The sequence below is a fragment of the Cottoperca gobio genome, chromosome 10, assembly GCF_900634415.1.
Source record: "Cottoperca gobio chromosome 10, fCotGob3.1, whole genome shotgun sequence".
Lineage (NCBI taxonomy): Eukaryota > Metazoa > Chordata > Actinopteri > Perciformes > Bovichtidae > Cottoperca > Cottoperca gobio.
The window spans coordinates 18,490,818-18,504,389 of NC_041364.1; the positions used below are offsets into that span (position 1 = coordinate 18,490,818).

The 13,572-nt window shown below is 41.0% G+C and overlaps 1 protein-coding gene across 1 annotated transcript in view; it reads left to right on the forward strand.

Moving 5' to 3' along the window:
• tenm2a (teneurin transmembrane protein 2a) overlaps positions 1–13,572 on the forward strand; it is a 160,163-nt gene that overhangs the window by 18,790 nt on the left and 127,801 nt on the right.

Genomic DNA, 13,572 nt, shown 5'->3' on the forward strand with positions numbered 1-13,572 from the left:
CCTCTCATCCCACCACCCAATAATTGCTTTGTGGTTAATTACCAAGCTAATCTTGAAACCGCAGATATCAGCCGAAGACGCGCCTCTCACTCTCTCTGTCTCAGGGCCAGCAGAACGCCATTGAGCGCTCCGTTGCCAGCATTTCCAGACCTTGTAAAATTAGCTTCTTAATCCTGTGCTATATTGGGATTATCATTTGCCTGCAGTGTGATGTCACTGAGTGTTGATTGTTGAGAAGATCAAACATTTTTTTTTCTCCAAAAGAAAACTTTATTTAATGATATTACATCATGGATATTTCTGGGCTCCGACGGGGTCTGAACATCCTCTTGCGTGTTCATTCATATTGATGATTGTGCAGAACGTGTCAAATCAAAGTCAATTCAATGAATTGCAAGACTTCAAAAGCTTCCCTTCTATATGGAAGCGTTCAGGGGAACCACCGGCTCGCACTTCTGGGCTCGTCTCACGTTTTCACAGACCGGAGATTTAGATCAGGCGTCTGCATTGCTGTCTCTGCCAGCATGAAGAGATAAGAGGCAGCGCGGCAGCCGGATAAAAGCACCAGGTGTGTGTGTGTGTCTGATCAAGTCAATTCGTTAGTTATTTAGTTGCTCTGAATGAGCAGATTTCACCCTTCACTCCTGCAAACAGAACATCTGAAGCTGAAGGCACGTCATACCTCAAAGCACCCGGAGGAAAGATTTCACTCCCACCAGACCTAACTGGCCCCAAGCTGTGCGGCTGCTGAATTTTCAAGCGTGTGCATGTGTTTGTTACTGAGTCTGTCATTGTCTTTACTATATGCTACTTTGTCTGTCTACGGGTGTGAGAGCAAGCCTAAACCCTGTACGTGTGTGTGTGCGGAAGTGTGAAACAGGAGCAACGGGAGTGTCAAAACAGCAGGTAGAGGATCTGAGGGTCTAATAATAGAGATTGACAGAGAAACAACATCATAAACACATGCTAACAAATCAAAAAGACGGTAACGTGCTTAAACACCAAACAGCACGTTGCACCACTCTCATCTCGCCGCGTCTCTAACGAGCTTCAGAAGTCTCACCTCCACTTGCTTCTCCTCCTCCTCCTCCTCCTCTTCATCTCCCTCCTCTTCCGCCTTTCGTCTTCATCTTTCAAGCTCCTTCTTCTGTCTTCTCTTCCCTCATGCTGCGCCTCTCACCGCCTCTCGTTATGCTCCTGTCAGTACAGCTTGCCGCAGTGACTGACAGGTGTCAGTTTAAGGGTCTAGGGTTCCCCTTCAGGGTTAGAGCGTACATGAGGATGAATGTGCACGTGTGCCCTATTGCAGATTTCACTACCAAAATAGAAAAAGCCCAGAGACATGGTGACAGCTATCACAAACCTCAGGGAAAGTATTATTTGTGTGTATGCTTGTTTTTGTATCAGCGGGGCGACTGGCTGCCGAGTAATTGCTGGAGAAATTCACAGCTTTCTTTTGCCTCATTTATTTTACCTTCCTTGCTCAATTATTTATTTAATAACAATAATCAATGATCTCCATATGTACTCCAAATTTACTTACAAATGATAAAGACTTTCTTGGCATAATTCAGGTTGCATAAGTACATGTTCTATTTTTAATTGTTTGATTCTGGAGGAGTTGAAAAACACAAACAACCTGAGTCGATAACAAATTAAAACCTGTTATCCTTTGGATAGATAGCAGTCGTCACGCTGCCTGGTGCCTTTGCTAGTCTCAACACAATTAGCATCACATACACACCTAATGCAGACGACTCACAGAACTGGTATAGGGAACTTTGGTGAATATTGCTCTATGTTTTTGTAAGTAGATCTTCTGCATAGACATATACGGGACAGAGCTACTGTATGCTAAGTGTGTGTGCGGAGAAGGAGAGAAATATAGAATAATAATTAAAATAGTTGCTCAAACACAGCGGTAAATACAGTTTGTCTGATATGTCCTGCACTGAAATATATATATATATATATATTATTATTATTATTTTGGTTTTATCTGCTGGATTAGGATTGTTTTCTATGATACTGACACATCTGCAGACAAACACGTTTAACATTTAATTCATTTAAAGACACAAGCTCTTCCAAACACATTTGCACTGGGGCTGGGCAGGTTACTCTGATTGTTTCAATATCAAGCTGCTTTTAATCCTTAATTAGGACAAGTGAGTTTGGAAAATGAAATAACATAATCAGTGTAAAATCACATTATGATTCCAGTGAAAGTTAATATAATAATATGCACACACATGCATGCAAACACAAAGATTGACTTTCAAATGTAAAAGTTACTCATCCAGAAATGTGCTTCACATGTATAGTGGGATCATCTGCTGCCTTCTGGCACCTGTTGAATCAGTTTCTAAACTAAAACTCTGTGATTATTTTTCATTTGTTTTTTCATTTACTGCTAAATTCCAATTACCTACAAGTATGTAAAACCCGTTAAGTTAGTTTCCTAAATGCAACTCAGGGATTTTTATCCTACATCCAGCTTTATTGTCAAGTATTGAATAAAGACACTTTGCCTTTATTGCCCCTTCCAGACACTATTAAAATAAAGAGACTAGAACATTGACTTGGCAGAGCCAATCCAAGTTTCGTTTGCGCAAGCAGCACAGTGAGACAAACAAATATGGGCATAGAGAGCGGCATTGGGAGATTTCATTTTGGCAAAGTGGAGGAAGAGATTTACTGTCACACTGTGCACTGCCTCGTAAAACGTCCGTCTGGAAACACAGGCAGGAGAATAGGAGCGCTTGTAAATTCCCACAGCCGTGCCTGATGACTGCATCCAAACTGCATTGATCAGGAGAGAGAATGATTAAAACATGCATTAGATGAAATAAGATCAGGCTTTGACATTGATTTAAACCTGAAGCCCAGGGCCGACTTTATGGCCACAATCCATACTCCAGTGCTCTACACATGATTTTGTGTGTGTGTGTGTGTGTGTGTGTGTGTGTGTGTGTGTGTGTGTGTGTGTGTGTGTGTGTGTGTGTGTGTGTGTGTTAGTGTGTTAAAGAGCAGGTGGAATCTAAGTCAACTTCAATATTGTTTTCCGTTAATAAATCTACTCATACAGCAAACTTTATGAACACAGGAACGCACTGGCCTGCTCACTCCACAGTTGAGGCCCCGCCCAGACACACGTGTGTGCTGATTAGCTGAGATATCCCTCTCCTCCTTCCTTCTCTGGCTCAATCTCTCCATCTGGTCGACTGGATAATAAATCATAGGGTAGTATTGTGACGCGTGTGACAGGATGTATTAATCTCGTAATTAGAGAATGAAAAGATGGCGCTAAATTTAGTCTGGCCTTTCTGCCTAACCCCGCCGCCCGTCTGAGCATGCTCAATTGCCTGGTTTCCCTCACTGGATGCATTTTTATTGGAGATTCTTTTACCCTTAGAAGCTGGTTTATGTTGCTTAAACTTTATGTTAATTTTGACAAATCAGCAAAACTTTGAAAATGCCACTTAAAACATCTGCAGTCAAAAGTTGTTTTTTTTCTTGTTTTTTTTTTGGTAGCTGGAGATGTAATTATGCTTTATAAAAGCCGCATTGGGCAAAGTGATTTCTGATTAACTAATCAAATCTGCTAGCACAGGTGGCAGAGTGCCTGCACCCACGCTGTCCTCTTTATTCTTTTTTAATGTACCACACGAATCCCGCCATAAATCAAAACCAAATCAACCAAGTCAGTTAAATGTGTTGTTACTTTAGGGAATGTTTCGAAGTGGAGCGCTCGGAGGATTGTCTTGCAATCAAGGTAAATTAAGATAATGTTTAATCATGATCATTTTGAATTTTGAATAAAATGCTCTATACTTTTGGAATACATATTATAATTATATGTCACACAGTGATTGTAAGAGCTTTTTTTTTTTTCTCCACTGCAGCCGCTCTCACCACCAGTAACTCGGCCCATGCAGCTCCTGTCTATCAAATTCAAGCAACACTTATAGAGTTGGACTGGTGGGGTCCCCCAAGACCACTGCTGTCCCCTCAGGGTCTCTGAGAGTGCGTGTGTGAGAGAAAGAAACTGAAAGTGAGAGCTTTTGCGTGCGTGTGTGTTAGGCGGGTTGGGGGCATTAGCCTCTGATTGAGTTTTCAGAGAGCAACGTGGGGTGCGAAAGGCTCGACAATGGTCTAACAGAATTAGTAGCTTGTGATGAATGGTGTGTGAGAGCAGCACTGACAGCTCGCTTTCACAAACACACGCGCCTGTAAGTGCGCGCAAATGTGTGTGTGTGTGCATGTACGCCTCCATGCTTCACCCACTGGTTCAAGGACTTTTTGTCCATGCAGCGAGAGCTACGCATGCTGGATTCAGCAAAGTGGACACACACACACACACACACACACACACCTACACACACACATACACACACACACACACACACACACACACACACACACACACACACACACACACACACACACACATACGTGTGTATCTGTAAGTGTCTTTCTTTGGGATCAGCCCATTGTTTGAAAAATGCCCCGCAGATAGGATCAATAAGATTAGTCTATTCAACATAGCGAACACAGCTCATACATGTTTACATACTCGCCGATGATTAAAAACATAAACATTTACAACTCTTATTGTGTGTCTCTGGCTCAATAAAGACATTGCTGGACCAGATATTGAAATGAAGACACACACACAGAGACAGACACACACAGGAAGATGGGTGCACACACACACACACACACACACACACACACACACACAGATGCATAAGAGCAGTGTTTAATAAAAGCCCTGGGATATTGATTACAGTAGATGGATGCTAACTCACATTAAAGGGAGGGAGCCTGGAGTGATAGAGAGAGAGGACGAGGGAAACATCGCCGGAAACGGCAGAGATGAAGGAGGGATTTTCACATAAAGCTGACTATGACGGCTATGGAAAGAAATGTGTTTTTGTGTGTTCTTGTTATGAGGAGGCAGGAATTGCATCTGCAGTGATGACCCACCCATACTAAAAGTATTATCATCAGGTAGAAGAGAGTCACAGGAGCGGCTGGAATATCATTGACGTCGGATTTGTAACTTGCTGACGACTATGCTGCCGCCCTAATAGGGAATTTAGTTAGCCATAATGGCTTCTCATGCCATCTTCAGAAATGCCAGAGAAAGAGAGGGGAAAGGGAGAGAGAGAGAGAAAGAAGGAGAGAAGGAGCACTGAGAGCAAATTGAGAATTCTCCAGCCAATTATGAGTGATCATATTTTTCTCTGCATGCAGCTGAAACTACTTTTGTAGTTTAATGGTCAGCGTTTTGCTTCCTAATGAAGGCTCGGGGTATCAGATTGTGAGTAAGAATGAGGGAAAAAGGTGGATGATGGGAAGGCGGGAGGCCACATTCACTTTACGTTTGCTTGTTTTGAACCACGTCTCTTATACACTTTGTGTCAGTCCTAATTTTGTTTGTGCTTTTTTGTCCAGTTTTGTTTTTACTCTCAAGCTCATGCTTTCTCTCTTGATTTGTCATAACCCTGTTTTTTCTTTCTTTCCTCAATTCCCCCTCCTCCAGCTTACCTAGATGATGAGGAGGATGAGGATCCATTTGGGGACTATGTAATCAGTAAGTCACGTCTGACTGTAGCCTCTCTTAGATTACTTGGCTCCACCCTAGCCTCGACTGCCTGTGTGTGATTGTGTTTGATGTGCTTTTGTGCCCTTTGCTGTATTTGTCTGTGCGTGATTTACTGTTTTGTCTATAAGTTGATGTTTTTTTTTATGAAAGACACTGTTGCACACAGTGTAATAGCTTTTAACTGGGCTCCAGCTGAGAGTACAAAATGAGTCGGTTCAAAGGCTTGCCCTTTTTCGAAAGTATGATTGCTTATATTACTGTACATTTTGTAATGAATCATTACATTTTCTGCAGCCCATTGTTAAAAGTTGTCAGGATGTTGGCGTTAGGTGCAGAAAAAGGAGGGTAAAATAATTGGTTTCTGTACATTTCTCTTGTGTTTCATCTGATACAAGCCAGCCATTGTTCTTTTTTACATGCTTCATCTACATTTACGAGCTCCTTTCATTAGGATCTCCCGTTCATTAGCACTAGTCCAACTGGTTAATCTCTTTGCACTTGATCAGAGAAAATTTCCCAGAGGGTGCGTTGTTTCTTTTACTCCCTCCTTCACTACAGGAAACTCAACCGTATTTACTTGTGTCTCGGAGATTGTTTGTCTCTATGAGCGTGAATTAGCGTTAATGTTTGTGTTATTGGGCTGAGGAGTTTTCATCTGTTTTCATTAGTAGAATGAGACGAGTGAGCGAGAGTCGAGTGTGTAGTAGAGAAGAAGGACAATAATGAACCTATATGTGTGTGTTAAGAGGTGAAGGAGATTTTTTTTTTTATACCGCTTGGTAAAAGTGTTTGTTGTACACATTATGAACATGTAAGACGTGAGGTTGCAACCCAGAAGTGAAGTTCTTTCACATGGCAGTAAAGAGCGGAAGAGATAAGGAGAACAGGGTCTGGGATCATGTAAAGGTTAATCTTATTTTTAGCACTTTTGAATAAAAAGAAAGAGGTAGCTGCAGGTTAAGCGCACAGTCGCAGGGACACATTTGCAGTAGGTAAACTCACACATACACATATATTGATGGATAAATATGCAGCTTAAAAATATGTTTTACTTGTTCTGACCTCAAACTGAACAGTACATAAATAATGGAACTTAATGACACTTTGGAAATAAATTGCTAATATAAATTCAGAATTTGCTCTCCTGGTTAAATTAGAAGACTTGTATGAGGCAAAGTTATCACAGCTGATATTTACTGATGTTAATTTCTCTCTATGCCTTATGTTATTACTTTCCGTCTGAAGAAACACGTCATAAATATACTATTTGCTGTGCGCAGTCTCCTTGGTTTCTGGTGAGTAAATATGCAAGGTTTCCTTGGAAATGAAAGTCTTGAGATATATTGTATTTGCCATGCAGCATATATACAGTATACAATAACTGTGGGGGATAACACCCCAACACATTCTGATGCTTTTTATTCGATATATAAAGTCAATTTCGAGAAAGCTTTTGGATAAAAGGTGTATGAAATTAATTGACTTAAGAGGTGTCACAGACAACGACGCTGACAGTTCTTCAGTGATACTGATAAGTAACAGCACTATCAATAGCCAAAGCCTGACAACTGCACTAATCAAAAGCTCTCATTCTCCTACCACCACCACCACTTCTGCAATTATTAAAGCAGTATTTCATTTTTGGTACAATTGAACTTTTTAGCTCTTCAGCAGCATTCAATTTCCAACAAGAGCTACCCTGGCTGACATCACAGGTTTCTAAATTTATTTTCTAGGTTTTTATTCCCAAATTGTTATTTAAAAGTTATTTCAGGAAGTAAGGTGCAGCATACACAATGCAATATTATTTGCATGTATTTTCCTTGTTTAAATTAATTCAAATGAGGCACAAATACACACCTTGTAATCTAAATTTACCAACGAACCTTAATCATATTTCTCTAAATGACAGCCAAAGTGCAGCATTTGATGCAACAATTACTGAGCCATCAACCAGGTCAAACATTCAAACGGAAATCAAAGTCACATATCACCTTTCCAAAGAATGATTTACAACCCTGTAGAGACTGTAGAGGACATCAGGCTACACCATCATCAATCTTCTGAACCGGCAGACAGGCAATAGTGTTGGTGCTTGGTATACATAAGTGCAAAGGACAGCCATTACTGGGACACCAACTGACCATTATCTACTCATATACAGGTTGAGCCATTTAATGTGTTTGACTACGTGAAGCCTATCCCACTATTCTATTACTTATATGTTTGCATGTGCAGGTTTTTTGGTTGTTAAACTCATTAATTAATTATGTGGTTTCAAAACAAGCTTTTTTTTCAGTGTGTATGAATCTTGTTGTTCGTGTGATAGTAACTTTGGTTTAGCCACCGTAGCGGCATGGCTCTAATAACGGCAGTGTTGATCTGTTGGTTGGTCCATCACTAGGTTCCAGACTGAAATATCTCAACAAATTTTGAATGAATAGCCGTGACATTTGGAACAGATATCCATGTTGCCCAGACAGTCGATCCCGTTGACTTTGGCGATCCCCTGACTTTTTCTTTAGTGCCAAGAGGTTGAGTTTTATGGTTGTACGTGAAATGTCTCTACAACTATTGGATAGACCAGGCGACAACCTCCGAGTCTGAAAAGTGTAAGTCCGGTTATATAGAAGTCTATGAGAAAATGACCCTACTTCTCACTTGATTTATTACCTCAGTAAACATTTTCCTCATGAGTTTATGGTCTCGATCGCTAGTTTCAAGTCTTTTTCATTACAGTATGATGTTGAATTTTTTAATGATGGTACCATTTAGTACAATTGCATGGTGAGTTTTAGGTCGATTATGTCCCCTTCTTTCATACAGTCTACGGGATAGAATCTTGGTCTTGTTTAAAAATAAAGTGGTATAAGGTACCAACTGATACAAAAGAAATGCATACAAGATACAATAGATACAATAGATACAAGAAAATGTTTTGTTCAGATGTTTTGGTGGGAAATATACCAGGCAGCTTGTCAGACCTGAAATGAAGACCAACAACATCTCTTAAACCACAACATCTGAAGCTTTATCGTGCTTTCAGTCATAACTGTATCATCACTATTGTGTTTGTTGAATAGTTTACATAGCGAGAGCTCTGAGAGGAGAATACAGTTCCAGGAATACAGAATAGATTTTATAGAAATGGCTATAATACTATCATTGATTGAAAAGTTGTCAGGTATGTTGACAATTTAACAGAAGAATGAAGCATTATGGATGAAAAATATCACATATATAAGGCACATTGAGCTGTAGTGGACAACCTATATACTATATTGTCTGGAGAGGAGGAGTGTATGTATGTCGTTTGGCTTTTGTTTGCGATTCTTTCATTTATAGTATCAAGGTTAATTCTGTGTGTATAAGCCAGTAACGGAGTTGAGAATTCTACTATAAGTGTGAGTCTATTAAATATATATTTATATTAATGAATCAGTCAGTGTTAACTTCTTCCCCCCTGCAGATTCTTTGGCATCATTACTAACTTGAACATTTCAGTCCAGAATGTCTCCAATTGATGCAATGAAGCTGCCATAAATAGTGGCATCTTGGATTTGAATATTTTCCTGAATTTGTGTGTTATACAGCCAGAATGCACTGCTGGGACAAGCAGATACCAAACATAAGTGGATGGCGTCAAACAGTGTGGAAAAAAACTGATTTATTTGACTTTGAAGCTCTTTAAGGGGAAATTTAAGGAGAAAGGTACAGTTGAAGTGGTTAAAGCAAGGTCTAAATGCATCACAGCAAACATTTCAGCTGGAGATTTATCGGATCTGCCAGATCGCCTCTGGTGGAAAGATGCTGAGGTATGTGAAGACATAAAGTTTGCAGTCCATGTTTTGCATGACAACAAAGCACTAGTGTGGCAGGGGTAACAGTCTGGAGACTGCTGACAGATCACAAACTAAATTTATTGTTTGGAAGTTAGCAGCCATACTGTCCAGAAGAAAAATTCTGTGGGACAAGTAGTAAAAGAAAGTACGAGCAGTAGAGGGCAATTTTTATGAGAGCAAATCAGAGTGAATAGTGGAGGGAAGCTGTGGGAGACCAGATATCATTCAGAGGTTGTTTTGTGCGTATTTTAGAAGGAACTCTTCCAGCAGCTGTCACTTTATTGTTCCAGCACACAAATAAAAAAGAAATGAGAATCAGTATCATCATTAACAGAATGGAATCAACAGTGTAGTTAATAAACCTTCATGGTCCCTCTTTTTCACACATTGTAAAAATAGAACCCATCCAACACATGTTCATCCAAAAGAAAAAATAACTCAGCTACCCTTTGCTGCCCTGTTTGCTTTTCCACTGTCTCTACATCAACATGTAGCAGCTGTGCTTGGCGTTCGGCACTTCCTCCTCCAGCAGAGTGATTATGACAGGCTGATTGGTGTTTTGTTTTCTTGGGGATGAGAAGATCAATGCGGGGCTGATAGCGAGGGCTGGGCCAGGAGCGAAGAGGAAGGATAAGAGAGAATGGGGATGAGGCCTTGTCGCTTTCCAGTAGGATCAACAGATTTTAGGGGGAGGAGAGGATGGGGTTAAAAGCAGATGATAGAAAGAGGATGGGGCTGGGAGTTTGGCGGGAGATTTTAGCGGATTGCGGGAGAGGATGGAGAGTAATGGATAAAGAAAGAGGGGAGCTAAGGAGGAGGAGGAGCGATTAGGAGGAGGATCCAGATTTAACAGTACAGTAGAAAAGATGGCTGAGGATTAACATTCTGTGGCTGTCTGCGAGCACTGGGATAATCTGTGGTGTCCTGCTGAGCGCTGCGGGGAGCACGCCACTGCCATGGGGGTTGAAGCCTACCGCCAGGCCTGTCACTGCACACTGTATGTGTATGAGTGTGTTTGCTCATGTGTGTGACACTCAGTCTAGGTGTGGCAGGTGAAATTAGGAGCTGGTACCAGGCCCCCCGCCATGCATCTTGATGGATATGCCCCACGGGTGGCAAAAGGCGTTTTTCTTCAGATGCCCTTTGTCCGGAGCTACTTTATCTCGCACTTTTCTTCACTTCACCTCTATGATTTAAAAGGGGGGAAAATCTGCAATCCAGCATAATAAATGCACAGGTTTCTCCTTTGGTACGCAATGAAGAGGAGTCAGTGGATAGCTCCTTTCAGAGTGTTAATCCATATTGATTTGTGCTTCATGCTGTCTCATCGAATGGAGCTCAGCCCCGCGGGGCATCACACAGCATGGCGTGGCATTACCTTGCAAATCTCTGCTGGCCAGTGTTTGTTTATGTGTGAAGAAATCAAAACAACTGTGATTGGTTGTCGCTTACCTCATGTTATACTTGAAAGTTAGGGTCTTCTCAAAAAAAGAAAAACTCCATTAAATGGAATTCAGTAGCATCTTTCTTAAGACCCTCCCTACCTGCTATATGTCCATGTCTTTCAAACTACATGCCCCCAGTTTATAATGTACACATTCTATTTTTATATTAAGGATAGTCTCCAAACCCAAGTCAGAACATCCTCACGGTTATTTCCTCCAACTCCTCCTTCCAGAGCCACATAAATCTGTATCTGTTTTCAAAGGCTGATTATAACTCATCTTTTTTTGCATCTTAGAGAAAGAAAAAACGAATCACTCTATATGATTTCTCCATTTTCCAATTCCCACCATCATTGACCTATCAAACCTCCTAGCTAGTGCTTGGCCCGAGTTCACAGCATCTTTTCAATGTAGACCACCTTATATTATTTATTTATTTATTGCATTGTTTATTGCATTGCAATTGTGTGCATTCATGAAAATAATCCCTTTGCTCAGCCACTGTATATACCAAGCCAAGGCACAGACCCAGATTAGAATCACACTGTGGGGGGGGGGGGGGGGGGGAAGCAGTAGCACTGATGTCAATATCTCTGTTAAAAACGTTTCTTCTCCACTCGATACTTGCTTTAATAGGTTGGCTTTGTTTTGCGAGGAGTCAAATGGGAGGAAAGAGAATAGATGAGTAAATCTATATTAGAGTCTCTAACCTCTGATTGTGCAACTCCTCTTGTTTTGCCACTTAATACTCGACGCTGGCTAATCATCAGACAAGTATCTGACTTTATCTCCCATCTCCATAAACGAGCATGGAGACAGCCTGGCATCTCAGCTGGTCCCAAATCTCCCTTTCTGAACCCTTTCCATGGCTTAGCTAAGTATCAGTTGTACAGACAGAGGAGCTCAAGCCCAGGAAACAGAGGAATACGACCTTTTGGATCTTTATCAGCTGTTTTGGTTCTGCCATTTTCCTACTATCGTGGCTTTGCAAATAGGCACATGAGAAGTGTTTTAGTCCCTCTTCACTCCTCTCTCCAGGTTGTGGCATTGAAAGGTATAGTCCACTTTATGCAATGGCTGACCTGTCCCACCAGTTACAATAAATAGTACACCCCAGTCACCTTTATTCCGAATCAATGGGTCAGCCTAGACAACCCCTGCCTCTGTTCCCAGTGCTCCCTTTGCAATGTCATAACCATCTATTTTAGGGCAGACAGAAGAGAGTCACTGTAATCAATAACAATGCATACAGTGCATAAGTCCCATGCTGATTCCTGAGATCAGGCATTTTTAATAGAATTGTATGAGCTAAAAACAATCGTTGGCTACTCCATTCAGGTCACCAGGCAGAAATCCACCCTTAGTGTCGGTTGAAACATCTTAACATGTGTCTTTATGTTCGGAATTTCAAATGTGTGAACTATGGAGGGATAAATAGCAAGCAATTTCTAGTAAAAGCTACCAAAACACAATCAGAGCAGCTTTGGAATAAAGAAAAATGTGTCTTTTTGTGTTTTTTTCAGCAACATTTTTCAGCATCGAAACACCACTAAAGTGCTGCTGATGGCTGCCCAAATCCTGTTCAAACGTTCCTGCCACAACACTTTCTCACTGACACTCCTCTATTGAGAGAGATATAAAATACTATGATATTTTTACAAAATGTTAGGCCAGGTTTAGGCTGAGACTATGCAGTTGTGTTGGCTAGAAAACACCTGAAATGGATATCTGCTAGATTCAAGACTGTGCATCTAATATGGCTGCTGGACAACAGAGTTTGACTGATATGGAATATAGCCATTATTTCTAACACATAAATAAATCATAAATTAACATTGGAACCTTATTGCAGAGTGTGCTACTATTATCAAGGTGGGAAAAGCCTTTGTATCCTCGTGTACTTTTTGAACATGCTGCTTTAAAAACAAATTCACATGGAAACTAGCTGGGCGAGCGCAGACCTTTGCCAAAATTAGGTGAAAATATGTATCCGCCCTGTGATTCGGATCCGCTCCAAAATGTAATGGCTTCTTCCTTGGCCATGCTACACCCTTCCATCAAGTTTCATGAAAATCAGTCCAATAGTTTCCTGCTGACAAACAGATGATTAAACATAACCTCCACGGCGGAGATGAGCTTTACATTGAACATATCAGTCTAATCACACTGGTCAGTTTTGATGATATTGACACTTTCTGTCCTTCTGCCACAGTCATCAAATAACTATTCACTGCCCACCTCAGCAATGGACTAAATCAGAACCATCCACCCAGATCAATATTAATATGCTCCAGCCACCTCTGGGCATAATTAATCCAACCTGGCCCTATGAACCTATTAAAAATTAATTGACCAATCACAGATCTGTAGACCACTATTACCTCTCTGTCTCTATCCAAAGACACAGGAGACATGACAGTGCTTAGTATAACACTGAGGGGAAAGAAACATTCTCACAGCATGTCTTTATTTATTCAGTGTACTCCAATTTTCATTTCAAGTCCTTTTGTAACTTGTCAGAAGTCTACATATTGATTTAGCTTGCTTTTGATTCTAGGCCCCCTTTCTTTTCTCCTTCCATCTCTCAAGCCTTTCGGGGGTGAGCGGCATTGTTAATTTCCCCATCAATCTAGCTGACCTGAGGTGCTCAGATCACTCCAGCAGCAGCACTTAT